Source organism: Aythya ferina (assembly GCF_964211825.1).
Source record: "Aythya ferina genome assembly, chromosome: 1".
Taxonomy (NCBI): Eukaryota; Metazoa; Chordata; class Aves; order Anseriformes; family Anatidae; genus Aythya; species Aythya ferina.
Genome location: NC_140296.1, coordinates 116431490 through 116452765, shown reverse-complemented (window position 1 = coordinate 116452765; position 21276 = coordinate 116431490). Strand labels below are relative to the sequence as shown.

Below are 21276 nucleotides of genomic sequence, written 5' to 3'. Positions count from 1 at the left end.
TGACTATGTTTGCCTGATGCTTTAGGTTAGACTCACTACCTAACAATTCAGTCTTGTATTGCTGTGTCCCCTCTACAAATAAATCAAGCCTTGTTGTATTGGGTGTAACAGCTGTAATAATAGAGTCCCTTCAAACCGCTCAATTGCAGATGATGACCGTGATTAAGTGAATGCAATAGAAGAGATGAAGCGACTTACCAAAGATAGTAACATCAGATATAGACACCAGGTCTCCTGGCTCCCAGCTGCCAGTGCTACTAACCAGGCGTCATATGGTAAACGTCAATCATGCAGGCAGGGGTAATGGATGGTGTAAATTAAATGGCTGCAAGAAAGAAATTTTCATGCTGAATTTGCATAGTCTTGAGGACAAACAATTGACAACAAAATAGGCCATCACATCCCCGGTGTCAGACACTTTAAAGTTGGAAGATTGTTAAATCGCTGTGCCTGACTTGTTGAACATGCTTGCAGCCTTTCAAGGAGGTAACACAGTCCCTATTTATAAGTTGGTTGTAACTTCTGTTCAGGTTTAGACAATCACCTAGTCACCCCAGCATTGTTTTTTCTGTTTGGATCAAAGCAGAATCTCTGTGCCTTCCTATAGAGACCACCAATTCCACCATCTCTTTTGTGCATGGACATTTTAAGGAGTGTGACTCTCTTGTCTGTGAGTGGAGAGCAGAGCATTGTTGAAATCCAAGCTAGCTTTGCAAGCAGTGGCTGTGTTGCAAGTTAAATCATGGTTCTCTTTGTGCCTTGGAGAAAAACCCTGAGTGTACCACTATCGGTGTCCTTCTGCCTAAAGGCGATAGATAAGGCATGTCTATTTCCCTCAGTTGCTTCCTGTCTACACAGCAGCAGTATTTGGACCATTTTGCCTTTGCGGCCAGCGGTCAGGCTGAGTTGCAGGAGCTATGTGGGCAAGCAGGCAGTAAGGAAATGGAAGTCAGATTTAGAGGGAGATACCTGCAAGCGTTAAAGAGCGAGTCATTCTGATTAAAGAGTTAAAGGGTCTTGTATCAAGAGCTGTGCTTGGTTAGTGGGGAGACAGCCACACTGAGCATTGCCGAGGTCTTGTTTTTGTCTTGTACTGAACTGTCAGGCTCTGTGGATGAAACCCTGCCCTCAGTAAAGTCAGAGTTTTTTTGCCAAAAAGTGAAAAATACCCAGCCCTGTATGTTATATCAGTACAGCAACCAGTGCCAAATGTCTATATCTGCCTGCAAGACCTGTAACTGAAAAATTACAGAGCCCGAGTGGCCAGGCTGTACGTAGAGGAGGTGCAGCAGCAGCAGGCTGGCAGGAAGGAGCAGGCAGGGCAGGGCACTGTGTGAAGTGCTCCCACATCACTCGCCCCAGCTTTTCCTGCTCCTCGGCTCAGCAGAGGCTCTGTCTCCAAAACACTGCATCTACCACCATCCATCAAAATCCCTCTTGCTTTCTGCCTGGGCGTGAAAAGCCCTGAAAAGTTTCTCTTAGGAACTTAACTTATTTATTACCTTTCAAGATGTTGTTTTTGTTTTTTTATTATTCAGTTAAATACAGGTAATAAGTAATCTCTCTACAGCAAGGAAGAAAAAAAGAAAGGCACTCCAGCAGCCTGAAAATACTGAGGAGTAAAAAGAACTGAAAGTGTTTTCTTAAATTGCATTTGTGGCAATGGATCCTTGTGCATACTATCATGGGTAACATAATGCAAATTGCCAAGGCTGACAAAGCTGCTGTAGAGCCAGAAGCTTTTTTGCTTTCAAACCTCAAGTGAAATGGAGATTGATCTCAGCTCCCAGCTTAGTGGTTAAACAGATTTTGCCAGTCTATGTTTCTTATCAAATCAAAATAAAAATGACACTTTCCTTTATAATAATATAGAAATGTAAATATACATATAAACTTGGAATATAATAAAATTAATTACCCTAAATTGGTACGTAATACCAAGTAAATACATAAGGAAACAAAATCATTAATTGATTGGGCTTCTTATTATAATGAAACTGTTTGCAAGGATTAACAGCTCCTTTCTGATACACTGAACTCTGCCACGATGTTTACATTTCCATATATTTTTAATGATCACATAGTTTACCATTTGAATAAAACAGCACCATATGCTTTAGCTGTATTAAATACTGCAAACATTGAACGCTAAATATGGAATAAATTATCATGTAAAGATATTTAATACTGGCAAGTCCCTCTAATATGCCACATCAGTTTAGTTTTAATAAGCCAGGACTCTGCTAAAATTAAATGCCTCTTTTTATTAACTATAAAGTAAAAATCTTTAATAGGAATGCTGGAATGGAGCATAGGCTGGACACAAATGTTTTCATTTTGTTTAAAACAGAGAAAGACCATTTATATTTTCTGAAACAAATAGAAGCATTTTCATGACTTGTTTTTTTCTAGGGTTTTTATTTTTTTTTTTCAAGTGCAAGTGGAAAATTATTTTATTTAGAACTGCTTTCAGAGCAAGGAATGGAACTGTGCAATAATAAATGCACCAAAGACTGGCTGTAATTTGACAGCTAGGACGGGCTCTGTCATTTCACTGAAGGGTCATGAGTATACCACTGGAAAGGGAGGGGAAAGCCAGTTTCTAGTTTCTTCAACAGCAGCCCATATATATGGGATGTATTTTTCTAGTGTAATAATTTAACGATATGTAGTCATTTTGATTTTAGTATGACCCAACACAGCCTAGAAACAATTTTCAGTATGTGACCAGGAGACTTGCATGCTTACCATACTCTGAGGACAGACCTTAGTGGAAAACTATCTAGCTTGCCTTCCTCTGTCGACGAAAGGAGTTCTCTCTGAGTCTCCTGGCTGTTCTGGCTCCACCCGTGGAGTATCTTAGAGGGGCTGCTCCTAGTAGTAAATAAGGAAATCTGGGGCTCTGCTCATTCTCTTCTGAAACTACCAAGTGGATCTTGACACCAAATATGTCTTTCAAAGAAATGACATTTAACCAAAAGCTTGATCTGTAATGGGATACTATCTAAATCCCATAATGGAACTAATTTACCAGATTGGTCTGGAGGCATATTAAGGCAATATAGGAACCATGGTCTGCATCACTGATAATGTTATCTATGCACTTGCTAGTCCATTAGCAGAGTGATTCATCTGAGAGTAGCAAAGGGCCAGACCACTCTCCCAAACATGCAAACATCTAGAGAAAATAGATCACAGAAGCAACTAAGCAGCTGTTCCCTTTCCTGCCATACCTGCTACTGGTGTATGATGGAGCAAATGTCCATTAGGGCTCATACTATTAACAAGATTGCATGTGCCTCTTTGAAAAATGTCATTTGAGATGGATGTGTTTTCCTAGCAGATATTACATGTAGCTGCAGTCCCTGAGCTTGCTGTTCAATTAGGGACAAATCTCAAACAAAATACACAGCTGTGAACTACTGAACTTAACCTGGCATTAGCCAGCATTAGAAAGGCATGCTCTGATAACTTCAGCAGGCGGAGGAGGTTATTTAAGGGAATGTATTCTCTGTCTCATATAATCACTGAGATTATTTCTCGCTATCTCTTCCTTCTCCTCCCCACCCAGAACCAGACTGCAGCTGCAGAAACACCAGCTGCGTTGGCAGGGGTAGGCACAGCTTCAGGTGTTGGACTGCTGGGGGTTGCAGGGTGCAGCGGGCCCCCCTGCAGCCTAACAGGGCTGTGCTGTGGTGGGAAGCAGGGTCATCGGCTATGCCACCACCTTCCACGCCAGACTAGCATGCGGTTACAAGGTCGGTGTGCATGCAGTTGAGCAGCAGCTCCGGTTAAGAGACTGGTTTCTTTCCGTGCCTGGATTATAACCAATTGTGTCAGAGCAATATGAATTTCTGTGTAATACAGTAAACAGGCTCAGTTTGTTTGGAGAGAAAACTTTTTAAAGGTACAGTCAGAAATAAGAACAGCTCATCAGCCTGAGCATATCACAAAATTCCACTTCAAATAAGTATAAGCAGCAATGCCCAAATAATCCCTAAGTGCCTGTAATTTATTGAGTCCCCCCAGGTATCAGCATCACTATGGTCAGGTAGAGATAAGTGGATTAGTTCTGGATATGAGCATCTGAACTTATATTTCACTGCTCAAATTCATGCCTACTGAATTTGAGCCTATCATCATGTTGTAGGGCCCAGATATCTAAATTTGCTATGGTTTAACCTGTCCAAGCTATTTGAGGTGAAATAACTTGCAGGGATACAGATGTTCTCTGTGTCTGATGGGGAGGGGGAGCCTCCTCTAATATCCTGGCAGTATCACTGTTCATATCTGTTTATTTCCAAATAGAGGGAAACTGCCTCATTTGGCGTGGTCAGTGCTGACTCTCACATTAATTGGTTTTGTTCTGCTTGTCTCTATTTATCTGTGTGTCCCCAGTTACTTTGACACCAGCTCCAACAGCGTAGGCAGTTTAGCTTTCCGCTTTTCACTGAGGAAAAGAGATGACAAGAAGCCTTTTTCAGTGTTGTTCCACAGCAACATCAAATGCATATGTGAGTCCAACGTGGTGTTCAGCATTGCTTGACATTGTTTTCTACCAATCACTTAGATGGCTGACATTGAGACTTTTATTTTTCTTTTTACTGTTAAAAATATGTATTTATTAAATGTAGGCATATCATTGGCTATTACTACATTGAGGAGATGACATTTGGAGAGCATAGGTACTCTTAGTCTCTGTTTTTGTCTTAGCATCTTCAAGTAATGCTTTCTCTTCACTCTGAAAATAACAGCAAGGGGTAGGTGCCTCCACCAAAACAAGTAAATCTCTGCCCGGTTTGATCCAGAGGACAGTTTCGCTTAACCACCAGACAGATCCTTTTCACTTGATTTGCTTTATATCTTTGTCTTATTTCTTCTCCAGAGCCTCAGCACAGATTTGGCTGTTTCTTTTTTCTATAGAGTCTGCAAATTCGTGTTCTGTTTATTGTGGAATCTGCCTTTGATTTTGTATATTTGCTGCTGTTCAATCCTTACCTTTAGTATGGGATACTTGGTAATGTCATGATGTTGTTAACTGGCTTCAGGACATATTGGATTGGCTTTCTGGATGGGAAGATGCTGAAAGTCAATTTCAGGCTCTAAAATCAGTCTTTATATGGGGGTACTGCATGCAGGGGTCCTTCCCATCCAAGCCAGCCCTCACGTCTGCCTGGGTGTTGGCTGGCAGTCCCAAGTGTGACAAAAGAGGATGGTTTAGAGCTCTTTGGCCCAACACAGCAAGCAGTGCTCAGAAAGGTTGCCAGTTATGCTAGCAACCCTGAGCTCTTTAGTCTTAGGACAATTTTGAGCTCTTTGGTCTCTCCCCTTTCCCTTGGTATCTGCTTGTTTTCAACCTTACCATGTTCACTTTCATGCAAAGTGCCTCAAATTCCAGTATTATAGTTTCACTGTCAGCCACCCCTGAGTTAATTGGAATCTCTTAAGAACTCTAAGTGCCTCAGAACCTGCTATTGTCAGAAATTAAGGCACTTCCTGGCATTCTTTATTTTGGCTGGTGTCCTAAGTCAGCGGGTAGCCCAGCTTACAGATTTCCCTGCCATTTCGGCTCTAGCTAGGCTTCAAGGCTGTGTACTGCTTGAAATTGCATGGAACAGTAGCTACAGCATAGTGAAGATGCACTTGAGCCAGTAGCTTAGCTGCCAACTGAGGCTCTACTTTAGTTGGGTAAGCCAGACCTTACCACCCAGGGTAAGCTAGACAACAGCAAGGTGGCTTCTTGAGCCGGCAAGGTCATTCTCAATTGCTGGTTACACACTGAGGTCAGGCTGAATGCTTTAGGCCATCCTGTAGTAGCTGCCCTGAAACTTTGGTTTCAGGCAGCCACTGCTGTGAGTGTCCTGCACCATATGGCAGGAGTCTCCTCACAAAGCTCCAGGTAGTTCCAGTGAGCTTCAGTGGGATTTGATAAAAATAAAACTTCTCACTGAGAGATGCCCTCATTGAGGGTTGCAAACGGCTGTACCTGAAGCCAGTGAAAGAGGCTTCTTTCCTGCAAAGATGTCTTCGTGTATAAGGCTTCCCAAAGGGAAGGAGAGGTAATTTTCATTGCTCCTCCATGTGGGTTGAAAGTGATGGGCTGCACCATCTGCCTAGTGTTTGCTGGTAGAAGGAAAGCAGAGGCATGCTCCCCAAGCTTTGTTTCCCACATGCTTTTCTCTTCTGCAGTCAGGAAGAAGGGAGAGGATAGGAAGACAGTTTGTACAGTTACTTTAGCTGTCCCTCTCAGAGGTCAACACAAAGAGGCAACCACACTGCAAAAGGATTAGGAGAGCAAAATAATATCCTTCAGCCATCCAAAATGCTTCCACTGCATCCCCAGGACACAGGCTTTGCAACCTCCAAAGATCTCTTTTGTCCAGTTAAATGAAGGGGAAGTTTCTCACATTTTTCAGGATATCCCAGGCACTCAAGGGGGCTGAGGGGACAAGACCCACATGTTCACTTCTCCTTGTTACAGCAAGCCACTCTCATCCACTTTGTGTCACTTCCTGCTTCTTTTCTTTGAAAGGCAATGACAGTCTTGATATGTTTCCATTTCCCAGCTTTCAACAATATCAGTATTTTTACAGAGAAGGACAAACATATTAGTTGGAATTAATTCTATTTTGTGTGTTTTACCATCAAAACAAATACAGTTTCTGCAGATTTCTGGGAAACATCCTGGTTTATTTTACTTGTCTGGGCAGTGACTTACTGGCTGTTCACAAATGAATGATTCGCAGCTTGAGGTACTGATGGGAATTCCTCTTTACAGACACAAGTCAGGGGGAGAATTTACATTCTTAAATGTACTGATATTAGCCAACCCTGCACCCTGACTGTATCAATATTAGAGAAATACAAGTGGTAGCTGCCTGTGGAGATCTTCTTTTACCAGCAGCCTCCTACCCCCTGTGTCCAGTGTTGTCTGCTGCACCTTACCACAACGCTGCCCTGCTGTGCTGGGAAGCTTCACCTTATGAAGGAGAGCTACTTGGTACAAACTGCATGGGCACACAGAAATCAACAGCTAATATGAGAACTTGTTAAACTTCAGGAACCAAGCCCACAGAAATAAACCGTGTTCTGCTGTGAGACTACTTTTTTGTTTTTCCTTCCTCTTAAGAAAAACAAGTTTTACTTTTCTTCTTTCTTCTCTTTTTCTAAATTTTCATTCTGTCAGGTAATAATGACAAGATGTAATTTTTATTCAAATGAGTGACAGGTGTAATTACAGCTGTGGGCCAAGATTTTTGGTGCAGCACTGGTTACTGTAAATAACGCAGTATCATATGTAAGGTTTAGGTTTAGTTGCTGACACCTCAATCTGTGAACACTATAAATGTGGTGGCATTTGCACACTGCAGTGTTAAGAGTACAGACATTTCTAAATGTTGCATGCCTCTACTCAAATTTTTTGGTGCTAAAATGCAAATATTTATTTCCTGAGACCTTTTCTGAAATGAAGGGCAAGCAGATTTCTACATGCGTTGGCTTCTGGAGGCCAAAAGACTGTTCCTGTGGTTAAATAGAAGGTTTTAGATAATCGTGACCTTCCCAAGGCTGAGCTTTTTTGCATTTCCAATCTATATTTCAAGCACAATAACTAAGCCATACTAAGTTGTTATTGAGACAGCTAAATGAATGGCAGTCATGCTGATGGTTAGTTACCACCCCATAGAAAGTCACCACATAAGTGTGTACTAGTATGTGTATTACACATAGGCCTCCCCCATGAAATTTGGTTACTTGTTTGAATCTCAGCATTGAAGAGATTTTGTCATTTGAATGGGTATTTAGCACTGATGTGGTAAATTGAGCCATATGCTCTGTTATGTAGCTTACAGCTTACTGTATTGTACAGTACCTGTATAATTCAGTCATTTACTTATTGGTGCCCTGTAAATTCCTTTGCTAGAGAGATTTTTTTTATTTTTTTTTTTAATGTATGATCTCAGTGGCAGGCAGTACTTCCTTCCCTCTTTTGGAAAACTTCAGTACACTGAGCAGCTGTTCTTTACCATTCAGCAGAAGAACAAACAGCCCAGCCATCCAAGTGAGAAAGGGCTGTAGTGAATCTTGTTGAGGGGTGAAGCTGAGAAAGATCCTCTATGGTGTAAGGCTATAAATCCCTGACTATTTAAGTACTAAGAATTGCTTCAGGATCAAGCTTCTGATGGTAGGGCCTTCTTTTTACCAGCTAACAAGTAGCTATAAAATGTAGCCTGAGCTCTTCAGAAAGCAAGTTTTCATCCAGACCATGGAGCTCCACGGTAGCTGCAGGGCAATACCATATCAAGACCCTGTGCTTGCTTACAGCACAGTCATAGCAGCACAATACTGGTCCCAAAATCACTGCATTTCTCAAAACAGACGAAGAGGATGTGTGCCTGTTAGCTGTGTATGTGTGGTCCTTCCCCAGCAGCCTGAACAACAGCCATCAGTTGAATGGGAAGGTGGCCCTCTACTTTACTGTGCCCAAACCTCTGCTTTCCAGGGAGTGACCTAAGTTTTCTCTGCTGTCTCAGCAGCTTTCACCCACCTTTCTGTGGCAGACCTCCCTTCCCCTGCCCATTCCTCATTGCCTGCACCCTCCTCTTTGGCGCTCCCTGATCTCCTTGCAGCCCCAAGCTTGCAGCTCTCCTCAGAGGCCCTCACTGTCACACTGAGGGGTGCCCAGTGTCACTGCTGCCCCCAGCCCCACTGTGCCCTCCCACTCATGCAAGGCTGGAAGTTCAGAGAAGGGGAAGTGTCCTGGAGAAAGAGGAAATCCAGCAACCTTCCCCACTCTCACAAAAAGCCCAACCTCTACGTGTGGTTTAGTAAGTGGGGTGTAGCCTTACACTGGTGGATCTGGGTTAGGAGGTGGAGTTCGTGAATGGAGAGTCCATCTTTACTTGATGCTTTCCACAAATGAACAGATGTCATTCACTTATAGTGCATAGGGAATGGAGTGCACCCTCAGTAAGTTTGCAGATGACACCAAGCTGTGGGGAAGTGTCGATCTGCCGGAGGGCAGGAAAGCCCTGCAGAGGCTTCGTCAATGGACAGAGGCCAGTGGGATGAGGTTCAACATGGCTGAGTGCCCAGCATTGCACTTTGGCCAAAACAACCCCATGCAGCGCTACAGGCCTGGGGGAGAGTGGCTGGAAAGCTGTGCAGAAGAAAAGGATCTGGGGGTGCTGGTTGACACTCACCTGAACGTGAGCCAGCAGTGTGCCCAGGTGGCCAAGAAGGCCAATGGCATCCTGGCTGGTATCAGGAATAGTGTGGCCAGCAGAACCAGGGAGGTGATTGTCCCCCTGTACTCTGGTCTGGTGGAGCCGCACCTCGAGTGTTGTGTTCAGCTTTGGGCCCCTCACTACAAGAAGGATGTCGAGGCCCTGGAGTGTGTCCAGAGAAGGGCTATGAAGCTGGTGAAGGGCCTGGAGCATAGGTCTTGTGAGGAGTGGCTGAGGGAACTGGGGTTGTTTAGTCTGAAGAGGAGGCTCAGGGGAGAACCTATTGCTCTCTACAACTACCAGAAAGAAAGTGGTGGGGAGCCTGGGGGTCAGCCTCTTCTCACAGATAGCTAGTGATAGGACTAGAGGGAATGGCCTCAAGCTGTGCCAGGGGAAGTTTAGGTTAGAAATGAGGAGACATTTCTGCTCAGAAAGAGCGGTCAGGCATTGGAAAAGGTTCCACAGGGAGGTGGTGGTGTCACCATCCCTGGGGATATTCAAGGCAAGGTTGGACGTGGTGCTTGGGGACATGGATTAGTGGGTGATATTGGTGATAGGGTGATGATCGGACCAAATTATCTTGGAGGACTTTTCCAACCTTAATGATTTTATAAGTGTGCGAAGTTCCTTACCTGTATGGGCTAGAAATCAGCAGAAACACAGAGTGAGTTTTATTGCCTCCCCTGAAACTGAAGTTGTGTGGGAAGGTTTTCTTTTCTTAATATATTTTCATGAAAAAGCAAGCCAAGTCTTTCATAGTTAAATTCACAAAACTTCTGATGTAACTCTAGGGTCATATTGCAATTTGTTTGCATTGAGAGCAACTATTCACTGTGGTCAGCAAGATATACTGAAATGTTTGTGAAAATAGGCAAAGTTTGGAAGCTCTCCCTTTCCTTACACACCAGGCTTGAGAAATGCAGAAGTTAGAACTAAATTCTTAACCTGCTGTTATTTCCAGCAACAACAACAGCATTCAGAATAATCTCAAGTGCCTTCAGAGGGTCAGTTCAGATAAGCAACCAAAAGTTCATTTGATATAATCTGGAAAGTTTATCTAAACTTCTTGTGTCTGCATAATTGAGTTTGAAATCTTGCAAGAACAGGCTTGTTCTCTGACTCTGTATAACACACACTGTATCTTCTACATGTCTGCAGTTTCCAAAATGTTAATCTCCAATGACCCAGAATAAGTCAACAACATTTGCAGTCATATGTAACACTTGCTCTGCTCAAATATGGCATTCCTGCTATCTTTATAAATGGCATCACCATGGCTTAAGCATGGGATGAAGATTTGAGATGCAATAACCTTTTATGCTTCTTGGCTTAAATGATATCTCCTCGCATCCTGCACAGCACATAATACTAGGTTTCAGGTGACTAGTTCTAATCAGCTGATCGATGTGATAATCAAAGTTAGGGCTTGATTCAAATACCAAAGCACTGAGTGCTGTCTTCAGCTTCCAACTCCCAACTCATATTAACCTCGCCTGTTGTATTGTAAAGTTTATTTTCCCAGGTTCCCTTTTCAAACACATTGTAGTGTTTTGTCTCAAAAGCACTTAGCACCAATTCATTTCTGCTAACCCACACGTCGATAAAATTAATCATACCATCATCTTACAGTGATATAGCTCTTTCCTGCTAGTGCGTCTCTGTCGATGCACAAGTGCAGAACTCTGAGGGATGAAGCAGGCTTTGCTCTCTGTGCCTCCCATGGGATGATCCTACATCTCCCAGTGTGCTGTAACTGGGAAGTTAGGGGTGGAGATATTTCTCAAATGGGCAGAGGAGCCCTGCTGCCTGCTGGAGGTTTCTGCTCTTGATAAGGGAATGTCACGTTGGCAGTGCTTCTAAGAGTGCTTCTATGTCTGTCCTCATGGCGAGGACAGTCCACCTACCAAAGTGGTGCCTGGTGGAAAGGGTTTTGCAGCAGAGCAGGGAGGCGCTTATTTAAGGGGAGCAGAGCAGGAACACTGCCATCAAACTGCAGAGTTGCTGCCTTGCCAGTGCTTTGTAACACCCAAAAACATCCCTTCTTCCACTGCTTTTCTCCCAGTTGTGCTTGGTACCTCTCACGTACCTTTTCTCTTCATCTGTGTCCCCAGCCTCCTTGTGCATCTTATCCATCTGTGAGATGGGAGAGGTGCTTTGAGTGCAAGCTGTGTGTTTGACTCCTGTGAGCCACCCTAGCTTTAAAACCCCTTTTAATAGCTTCAATGACATTCTCATGAATCATTTATTAGGTGCCAAGAGATGGTGGCATTGGAAGCTGCTTTTAAGATTTTGACTCACAGCAGTATAGGTACCTTTGCTGGTTATCGTTGCTCAGTCCTCCACATGGAAAATGTCACTAGCATCTGGTTGATGGGCTAATCTGCTTGTTCACATGCCCAAATTAACTTATGGGATTTTTGAAGGAATTTAAGTGGTGTGTAAGTAAAAAGCAACAAGACCACTAGGTACCTATTTTAGTCACCGAGGGAATTACAGCCCTCCCAAAATGGGGGAAAAGAGCAACCTGCTGTTCACACCACCCACACCAGGTCCTTAGTGCAGAAGAAGGAGCATGTGATGGTGTAGTCACCAGCTTTCAGTTGGCACAATGTATTTACTCTGTGGACAAGCATTGCTGAGGAACGCTGCCCAGGGGTGGGTGGCTGGTGAGGCCAGGGTCAGCACCTGTTCTTCAGTGATGAAGATGACTAAATAGATACAGCCCTCCCTCTCTGGAGGAAAATGAACCTGTTGAAGCCCCAGTTAATAGCAGGTGGCAGGATTCCCAGGGAAGGAGCTGTGCTACTGCTGCTGAGCATTGTGGCTCCTGCTGGAGTTTCTGTGCCTGGGAGGCCTTTCCACTGCTTCCTTTGTGTCAGTATAAAGGCTGTGGGTGCTGTTGATATCCTGTTAGATGTCCTGTGGAGAGGCTCGTTGTGCCCTTTGGGAAGAGCTGCTTCCCCATGGGGACTGGCCTGGTGCTGATGCTGGAACATCTCTGGTGCAGAAAGATTGTGAGGCAGACCTCTGCTTGCATCTCTCAGCCTTCCTGCCTGCCATTTCTAAGGGTGTGCCACCAATTAACATTGCTGCTTTGGGAAGTAGTACAGGATAATGTTAAAGGTTTATTCCCCTCTCCTTATAATAAAAGCTGGTAAGAGGAAAAAGGCATAGGAAACCCATGAGCTCATTTCTGCTGTTTAGTGCAGGATGCAAACTCAAACAGAAAGTACATCAGCTGATGCTGGTACAAAGAACATCTGCTGATGCTGAGTTTCCTCCTAAACAAAACCAACTAAGAGGAACTGACAGCTATGCTAGAAGCATGACATGCTCTCATTTTAGGTAGTAAAAAGTCCCTGAAGTTAACTACAACGGTAAAAATCATAGAACTTCCTCTCCCTCCCCCCTCCCCGCTTTGCCCTTTCTTCCAACTCCACATCCCATCTCACACAGAAATCAGAAGCAGCCTGCACCTGGGTGAGGTGAGCCCTTTCATTTCCCCAAACATGCAGGGCCAGTGCTGTCCCAGCTGCTGTGTTTGCTGAGACCCCGGTGGCAGTGGTTAGACTGGAGGTGGAGCCCGTTGAAAAGGGATTGCATGGAAACTTTTATGCCCAAGGAGCCTTGCTCTGGTTTATACCAGTTGTCCCTGCCAGCACAGAGGAGATGAAGTGTACCGTTCCCATGTAACGCCAAGGGGGAGATTGTTGTGCTGCAGGTTCAGATTGCAGAGATCAGGGGGAGATGCTGGTGCTGGTGGGTACAGCTGGGCAAAACAGTCCTTGGGGAGGGAGAAAAATAAATAAGGAATCAAAAAGGTTGCATTTTCAGCTCACACTTCACATTTGGGTTTTACCTTAACTGAGAAATGTCCAGGAAACAGGGCTTAGGAAAAATAAAAAATAAAAACAAAAAAAAAAAAAATACAAAAGAAAGAAAATATAAAGTGAACTATTTTTGTTTGATTCTGGTCGAGTATAAGTGGTATTTTCTCCTTGTCGCATTAGTGTTTTAATTCACTGAGAAAACTGAAGTTTGTGGTGACTTTTCAGTTTGCCCAGGGAATGAATAAAGAGAAGTTATTCCCTACATTGCATCTCTTAGAGTTACTGACTAGCCTGAAAGTTATTTTGTTGCATAAGGGGGAGAATTCCTTCATAAAAGGCTGCTTTGTAAATCCTTTTAGCTTGCAGCTACCTTACTCTAGTTAAGCATGAAGGGCCAGGTCAGGGTCTACCACCTGAAGCTTGCATATTTTTTACAGGGCGTGTAAAGGAAGTAGAAGATGACGGCATTGCTTAAACGCTTCACTGATTTTACAAGAGTGAACACCCTTTTTCTATGTTTAAAGATAATTAATGAGTGAAAAGTGACAAAGGAAATATAGTGATAAGAAGCACCATTTTTACAAGGTGGGATCTTTTATTCCCTGTGTGATGAAAAAGCCAGTTGAGCAATACTATTTACAATATTGTAATGGGTATTCCTGTGTTATTTTAAAGAGCTTTAAGGGATGAAAACAGATCTGCTGTGGAAAGTTATTAGAATTGCCAAATAGGACGCACATGCCTTGACTTTGGAGAGAAGCATTTGCCTTTCTATTTTTGTTAAAGGCATTAAATATTCTACGTGCATACTGGCCATAGCATTAGATTTAAGACCATAATTATCAACTCTGGATCACACCACCTAGTATATTGTTCTCAGTTCATGTAAAGCAAAGGCGAGATTGTCTTCTGTCAGAGAACTGGCACTTGTCCAAGGGCTTTAAAACTTCTCCAAGGGGTGCACCAGAGAGGCATGTTTTACTAGAGCAGATTCCAGTCTGGTGACATCTTAGTGGCAACTGCAGTATGCCAGAAAGTAAAATCTCCAGCTAATTTTTTTAGCATGAGGAAGGACTGCGCGTTTGCCATTTTCTTCACTAGCTGCAAAGCAGCTGTAGTGGTGTAAAAGGGGCGAGGGGCTCTTGCAAGAGCCCTTCACCCTTCCTAAAGGGTGCCCAAAAAAAGCAGCAGTGGGTGGGAGCTGCTCCTGCTGAAGGGAGTGGTGGGTTTGGCAGCTGCCCGGGCTGTCCCCAGCAGCAACAATGCTTTTTGGCCAGTTCCTGGCCAAATGCTGGCTGTGCAGTGCTTCTTGCTCTTTTCCACATATGCTGAAGTGTCCAAGGTGGTTTCTGCTGAGCAGATATGGGCTGTTGCTGCCAGGTGACTTCTGCACCCCATGCTCTTTCACATAGAGTCATGAGTATTCATTCTTCCTTTTTTTTTTTTTTTTTTTTTTTTTCTTCTCCTGTTTAATCTTAAATGGAAGTTGGTTAGATGTGTTGCTCAGACTCTGTCCCATTAGAGAAGCAAAATTATTGTAAAGATGCAAAGAGAAGGGAGCAGAGTAAGTAGGCAGAATACTAGAAACAATGGACCTGAAAATTGTCTGGCAGGTCCTTTGGTTAACATGTTTGATGCCTTCTGTTACCTCTTGGTTAAGAATTGGAAGTTTTGATGGAGTACCTTATAAATTAGATAGCAGGTTCATGTGTGATAGAGAGAAATTTAGATCTAAAAATAAGTGACTGACTGAGTAGCAAGGAACAGTTGAGGTATGGGCTGAAAGAACTTCTGAAATGTAATATATAATTAAATCTTCTTTCTCCTACATGTTCCAGGATTTTTCCCATAGACACTTGCATGTTTAAATGACAAATTGTAAATTATGCTTCATTCCATAGCTCAGCCTTGTGTTTCTCTCATTCAGCAAAAGCAGTAAAAATATTGATTAAAAAATGCTGATTAGCCCGCTGCTATATAAAAAGGATCTGCATGTTCCCTAATTTTGGGAAGGGGGTCACTTCCTGATTTATATTTACAAGCATAATGAAAACAACTTTTTTGCAATGTTCCTGCTGTACTTTCGAATAGCCTACTATTATGTTCCCTTTTACTTTTCTTCTTTGCATTTGAGATCTGATGTCTTTTATGAAATGGTAAGTAAAAGAATGTTGATGAAGCTGCATTATTTGAAATACTCATACCACCTGATGGAAACAAATCAACCCATGATTCTTCAATTTATAAACCAGAAATGTATGTGGAGGAAATAAACATGGTACTTAGAGATACAGAAAGCGTTACCTTTCACCACTGCTTCTTTCTGTACAGTGTTGCGTACAGTCTACTGGTTGCAGCAGCCAGAAATTTTAAAGCAAATACAAAAATTTTAAAGACAAACCTGCCAAGCTCAAACAGTTGGAGCCTGGCTTAAAGAATGCTGATGTTTGCTTTAATATCCAGCAATTTATAGCCAGGCTTTTTACAGCAGCATTCCGGCTGTGCCAAAAGAAAAATCATTAGTGGAGGAAATATTTCTGGAGCTTCAAAATGGTATACGAAGTCTGTGACCTTTTGGGTAGTGATTGCCCCTTGAGGTGAATTGGATTGATCAAATCAGTGAGATAACTGGAACTATCATATCATACTTTTATGAAGGCCCAGTTCAAAGTGTTCTGATTTGCTCTTGTTCCCAAGGAAAGTTTTGCATAAGTCTGTTTTCATCAGCTCACAACAAATCGAATTATATGTCTGGCATTTCCATAATATATGTCAAATAGAACTCAGTAGGCCTAGATGCTGATGGAAGAGGTAGATTAACAGATACGGACACATCAGCAGTAAAGAAGCTTTACACTCCCAAGATATGCAATCAACATTAGTGTTTTGCCCCCCACCTCTAAAAAATTTCTCCCTGTGATTTAGAATTGTATAAGTAATAAAATCACTGGTTCCTTCAAGGGATGTGCAGTGGTGCAGGCAGAAAAAACTGAAGTGAAATCTATGGAGTTACCTGAATAGAAAATAGATAAGAGAGCAGGGATATGGGATCCTGAGGCTCTATCTACACTGCTGCATCTGTACTCTGCTTGTGGGCAGGGAGAGCCCCCACCCCCCCCCCACCCCACCCCCCCCACCCCCGTTGTCTCCACTGCATTGTGAACAAGCTGTCCTTGGCTCTGCTTTGAACTATTCCAACTATTTGTTTCCAAAGCAAACCTGTCACAGAAAGGGCACTCTCTGGTCTTGGGGCCCAGGATGAGTTCTTGGCCTTTTATTTGGCAGTATCAACACAACCTGATTGACCAATGCACTTAATTATGTGGTCTTATTTATGCCTAATCAGGGAAGCACTTAAATTCCTACTTAGCCTTAGGCATAGGGTTCAGTCCTTTTGAAACATTTTGCCTGCAGGGTAAAAATAGGCTGAAGTGTAACCAAGAATTGCTGTGTTAAACAGAAGTTTTAAGTGCTACTGAAGTTGTGATTTTCTTATAATGAAGGCTGAAGCCAAGGGGGTCTTAAGCATGTTTAAGGCAAAGCACATGTTATTTTGCTAAACTGAGATCATTGTTTATACTTTGCTCTGAACCGTTTAACATTAACTGGTATAAAGGGAGGATAATACAATATATGGATCATTGGTTTATTTTGGTAGAAAATTCCTTGGCTGCTAAGGAAACTGTCTTACTGCCTTGCAGACGTAAGGAGTCTAGTGTTTAATGAAAGTTCACCAGTGGGAATCCGCACTGCCTGAGTGCAGAGGATAGTTGTTAAGGTATACGTGTTTCTAGCTTCAGTAATGTAACACATAGCATTTCCTCAAGTTCCTTCCTTTTTACCTTTCTGGAGACCTGGGAGTGAATCCTAATGAAGGCCACATATAAGACAGAAAATACTTGAGGCTGGCACATCAAGTTGTGTACAGAACAAGAGGCTTGTGGAAGAAAAAGAAAGTTCAGATTCAGATATAGTATTCAGGCTCAACTCAACTCATTAAAAATGTTTACAGTCTGATTTACAATTAAAACTGGGGTTAGAAACTCTTTAATAGATTTTAAAGCTTAAAAATTCCTATACATGTGCAGTTATTTACAATGTCCCATACGTTTTCATTAAGCTGTGAGAAGATTGCAAGCCTGCTGTATGGTGGCTGTATTTGAGACCTTACAGGGGATGTCCATTTTTCAAAACTCCTGCAGCACAGAAAAATATGATGTGTGTATAAATCATGAGTAACATGGTTTTGAGCAGTGGAGTAAGGTAATTGATGAAGGGTCAGAATAGATTATTCTTCCTTTTCACTCTAAACAGTTTATTTTTATTTCTTTGGAGGGTTGTGGGGATTTTTTTTTTCTGATTGTTTGGTTGGTTTTCATCCAAACTTCAAATGTATTATCATATGAGAAATAATTTGGCAATGTTACAAATAATTGTTTTGCCACACCTGCATTTACAAATATGAAATACTGGGATCCTGGGAGAAGACTGATTGTCCTCTAAAATTTTGACACGTGGAGAAAAGTGTTTCACTTATGTATTAAAAGAAGTACGTTGGTTTATGCTTCAGATGGAACATTATAAAGAAAACTTCCCCTATCACAGAAGGAACAATAAAAGTAAGAATATCTCTGACTCAAAGAAATTGTACTAAATTAATTGTTTGACCAGTTGGAAGGATCAAAGATGAAAGACTTGCAGCAACAGCTGTCAGTGTAGCTGTGCTGCCATGCAGCAGCAGACATTAAGCATTAATGGAGCTTATAAAATAAAGATTAGAGGTGCCAAGATGTTAAAAATATAAATTAAGATGTTATTTTAAGATACTTTCTGCATTCTGTTAATGTCCAAAATAATGAATTAGCAGCCTGTTTAATGACAAGGACATACAGTGGTTTGTAATAAAAACTCAGCTAAAACATGCTCAGCTGGACTGTGGATATTTAATAAGGTTCCTGGTTCTTGAGCGTTATTGCACCATTTCTGAAAGGTAGCTAGCTAAACATATTCAGGACAGAGCTGGCAGGGACGGGGTCGTTAGCACACCTAAACGATGTTGTTATTTTGGCTGCTACCTGAGTCCTTTCTGAGAAATGACTCACACCATGGCTTCCCTGAGGACAGTCAGGTTGACGATGAGCTCCTTTCCACCTTGTTGAGTAGCTTCACCCCTGGGGCACCACCTGGACTGCCGATTGCAGAAGCCACACCGGTGCCCCTACTCCTCTCCTCAGGCTCCCCCCTTATCCTCTGCACCCCGTCTTGCTGTGTTGAGTTATGGTGGTGGGTGGCAGCCCAGTTTTAATGGTGGCACTAGGTGTCATAGCTGTCATAAAGCTAGGGTAGCCAAGTAAAGCAGCCAGACTGCAAAGTGTAATTTCACTTCTCAAAGGCCTGTACAAGAATGAGCATGGAAATACCTAACCTGATAAGTTCACAGTGAATCACCAGGCAGGAAGAATCCTCCAACAATTTTTTAAGTTATTATGGAGAAAAAAAAAACAGCATTAAAAGGCTACCATGACACTGTGTCCTGGAGTATCTCACACATCATGGATTTATACCAATCTGTAAGAAGTGAACATCCAATTTTCTCTTCTTAAAATATTTGAGGAACAATCTTAATACTTTGAGCCACTCTTCCGAAAATTAACAGAACAAAGCATATACTGAAAGACTTGCCCTTCCAACAATAATAAAAAAAAAAATAATTTAAAAAAAAAATCATTAAAGAACTGGGTGCAACCTGAATTACCTTTCTACAAGTGGTTTTAGGACAGTAGCCTTGAAACGGAAATGTTCCGTTTTCCATGAAGCATCTTGTAAAATGGGTGAAAAAAAAAGGACAGGGAAAACCCAAGTGTTGATGTGACTCTGCCTGCACGCAGCTGAGGATTGTAAAAACTTGTCAGGTGCCTTCTACAGGCAAACATCTGCTGTTTTATAACCTCAGTATTTGCAGCATCTAAGGTATTTCCTGTCTTCAGTGTTGGGAAGTACAAGTAAATATTGCCTGTTCTGAGGTGAACTACTCTGTATAGTTGAGGTAAAACTAGCAGGCATTTCACGGTCAGAACTGATTTGCAGACAAACTACAAAAATCCTAAAACCATTGTCACATTTTTAATTCATTAGGAGCAACTATTACCTATTCCCAGGACTACTTTTAATAGTGGGCCTTTTCTGGACCACAAGGGGTTTTGCTCAGAAGTAGAAACTTGGAGCTTGGTGTGGTGGTTTTAAAAAAATCCTAAAGTAATCAAAACAAAACTTTTTCAAGTAAGTGTTCCCTTTATAGAGAAAAGTGTTTTTTTGTTTGTTTGTTTTGGTTTTTGAGGTGTCTGAAACCACGTTGAATTTCCCCACCCTGCTGATTTTCTAGCTGTCTGTTTGCATTTTCCAGCTCCATGTGGCAGGGTGGACAGACTGCTGGAAAACAAAGAGGGTCCGAAAACGGGTGGGCTTGGAGCGGCGGCTGGAGCACAGCACTGCAGTTGCTCCTCTGCAGCCAGCAGAATTTTATTGATTTAAGGCTAAATTTGCCTCATGATTGAATTTTGTACGTGGCTCTACAGAGCCAGCGCTGTGTATGGTGTATGAAGCAAAACAGTATGGTTACTGCTTTTCCTCTGTTCCTTGTTCTTCCAGAGTTAAGAGGTACACACTGGCACATGCAAACCCTTTTCTTAGGGAATTTTCATTGCCATTTTTCAGCCTCAGGAGGTCTGGGTAGTGCAGATAAAGCTTTAGAGAAGTAGCTTGAGGTTTAGATGCTTATCTTAACCAACCTTGGGCTCAGATTTCCCCCATCGCTCAGGGAACGTCCTCCATCCAGCATGTTTAGGGGGCAGCACCCATGCAGGAAACTAACTGCCTATGAGCTCAGAGCTGTGGCTGTGCAGCATCCTTTACTTGGGGGCAGAAAGCTCAGCATATGGCTGCTTTGTTTCCAGTAGCTATAATGTAATTGAATCAATTGCCCTCACATGATATGGGTGTATTAAATGAACATACATCATTTATTTCTGGGTTTTGAGGCTTGTAAAGAGTGGAGGGCAAGGCCCCTGAGGATAAATCAGTCTAGTTTGTCTTCAAGAAAAATGGGTTGAAATCTGACCTGTGGTGCAGGCACAAATCAATTCAGTGGTTCTAACAGTCCCACGCGAATATTTTCCTCATTTGGAAATTATCCGCTGATGAAGGTTGCTGTCAGTCTTTACACAGCTGGGCTACAAAAAGCAGATGTCTTCCAAAGTGAAGGTCATCAGTAAATAACATGTGAAATTTAAATACAGCTAACCAAAGTTAGGCAAAGGCATAGCAGTAACTCTCATGGCATTTTCAGAAACAAAATCATGAGGCAGGAGAAGGGGAGAGGGAAGGAAAGGGGGCTGCCAAAGGCTGGGTTTTCAAGGTGCTGAAATATCCTGAAATGGGGAATTGCTGCAAGGCAGAGAGATTTGCCTGTCTCCCACTTCCCTGCTTGCAGCAAGAGCAAGGAAGTGTCAGTGCCCCAAACCACCATGCCCTAGTTTTCCCTCTCCTCTGCTCCTTCATCTTGGTGACTTTCAGGTAAATAACTAGGTTGGTTTGTTTGTTTGTTTTCTCTGCTCTGCACCAGTTCTGTACTGAGAGCTGGGGCTAAAAGCATTGCTCCTCATCTATTCGTCCAAGTGTCAATACTGCTAGCTGCTTTGTGTCTGATTCAATCTACACAAATATTTTTCCAGCATAACCAAAGTAGGCTTAACTTAGCTGTTTTTTGTTCATTGTGTAACTAAAATTTAAACCTACAGAAAAATAAGACTAAATCCCAAGAAAAGGTTGACCAACTGAAATTACCTGTCAAAAAGTGTCTTATCTTAGCATCTTGGCTTTTGAGGTTAGGTAACAGAGGACAAATCCCTTCCTGCAGGTCCATTTTCATTGGAGTGGAACAATGTGTCTTCTGGTGGTGCCCATCTTTCTATTTACAACTGGTCCTGGGTAACTGGCCTCACAGAGCACCAGTTAACCAGTTGAGTAGGTTGCGGTTGCTAATGAAGGAGTTATTCTTTGAAGTCAAAGCCTGCCTTCAAGTAAATTTTGTTCTAAAGCTGTGAGGTGATCATATGATATCTATATTTAGATTCTGAATTCCCCCTTCCTCTCCATTTGTGTCTTTGGGATTCCAAAGTTGGAGACCATTCACCATGTCAGAGAATTTGGAAAGGGTATTTCAG

At 42.5% G+C, this 21276-nt stretch overlaps 1 long non-coding RNA gene across 1 annotated transcript in view; it reads left to right on the top strand.

The window, feature by feature from the left end:
• The window catches only part of LOC311445325, a 243321-nt gene that overhangs the window by 165228 nt on the left and 56817 nt on the right, over positions 1 to 21276 (top strand). The window lies entirely within an intron of this gene.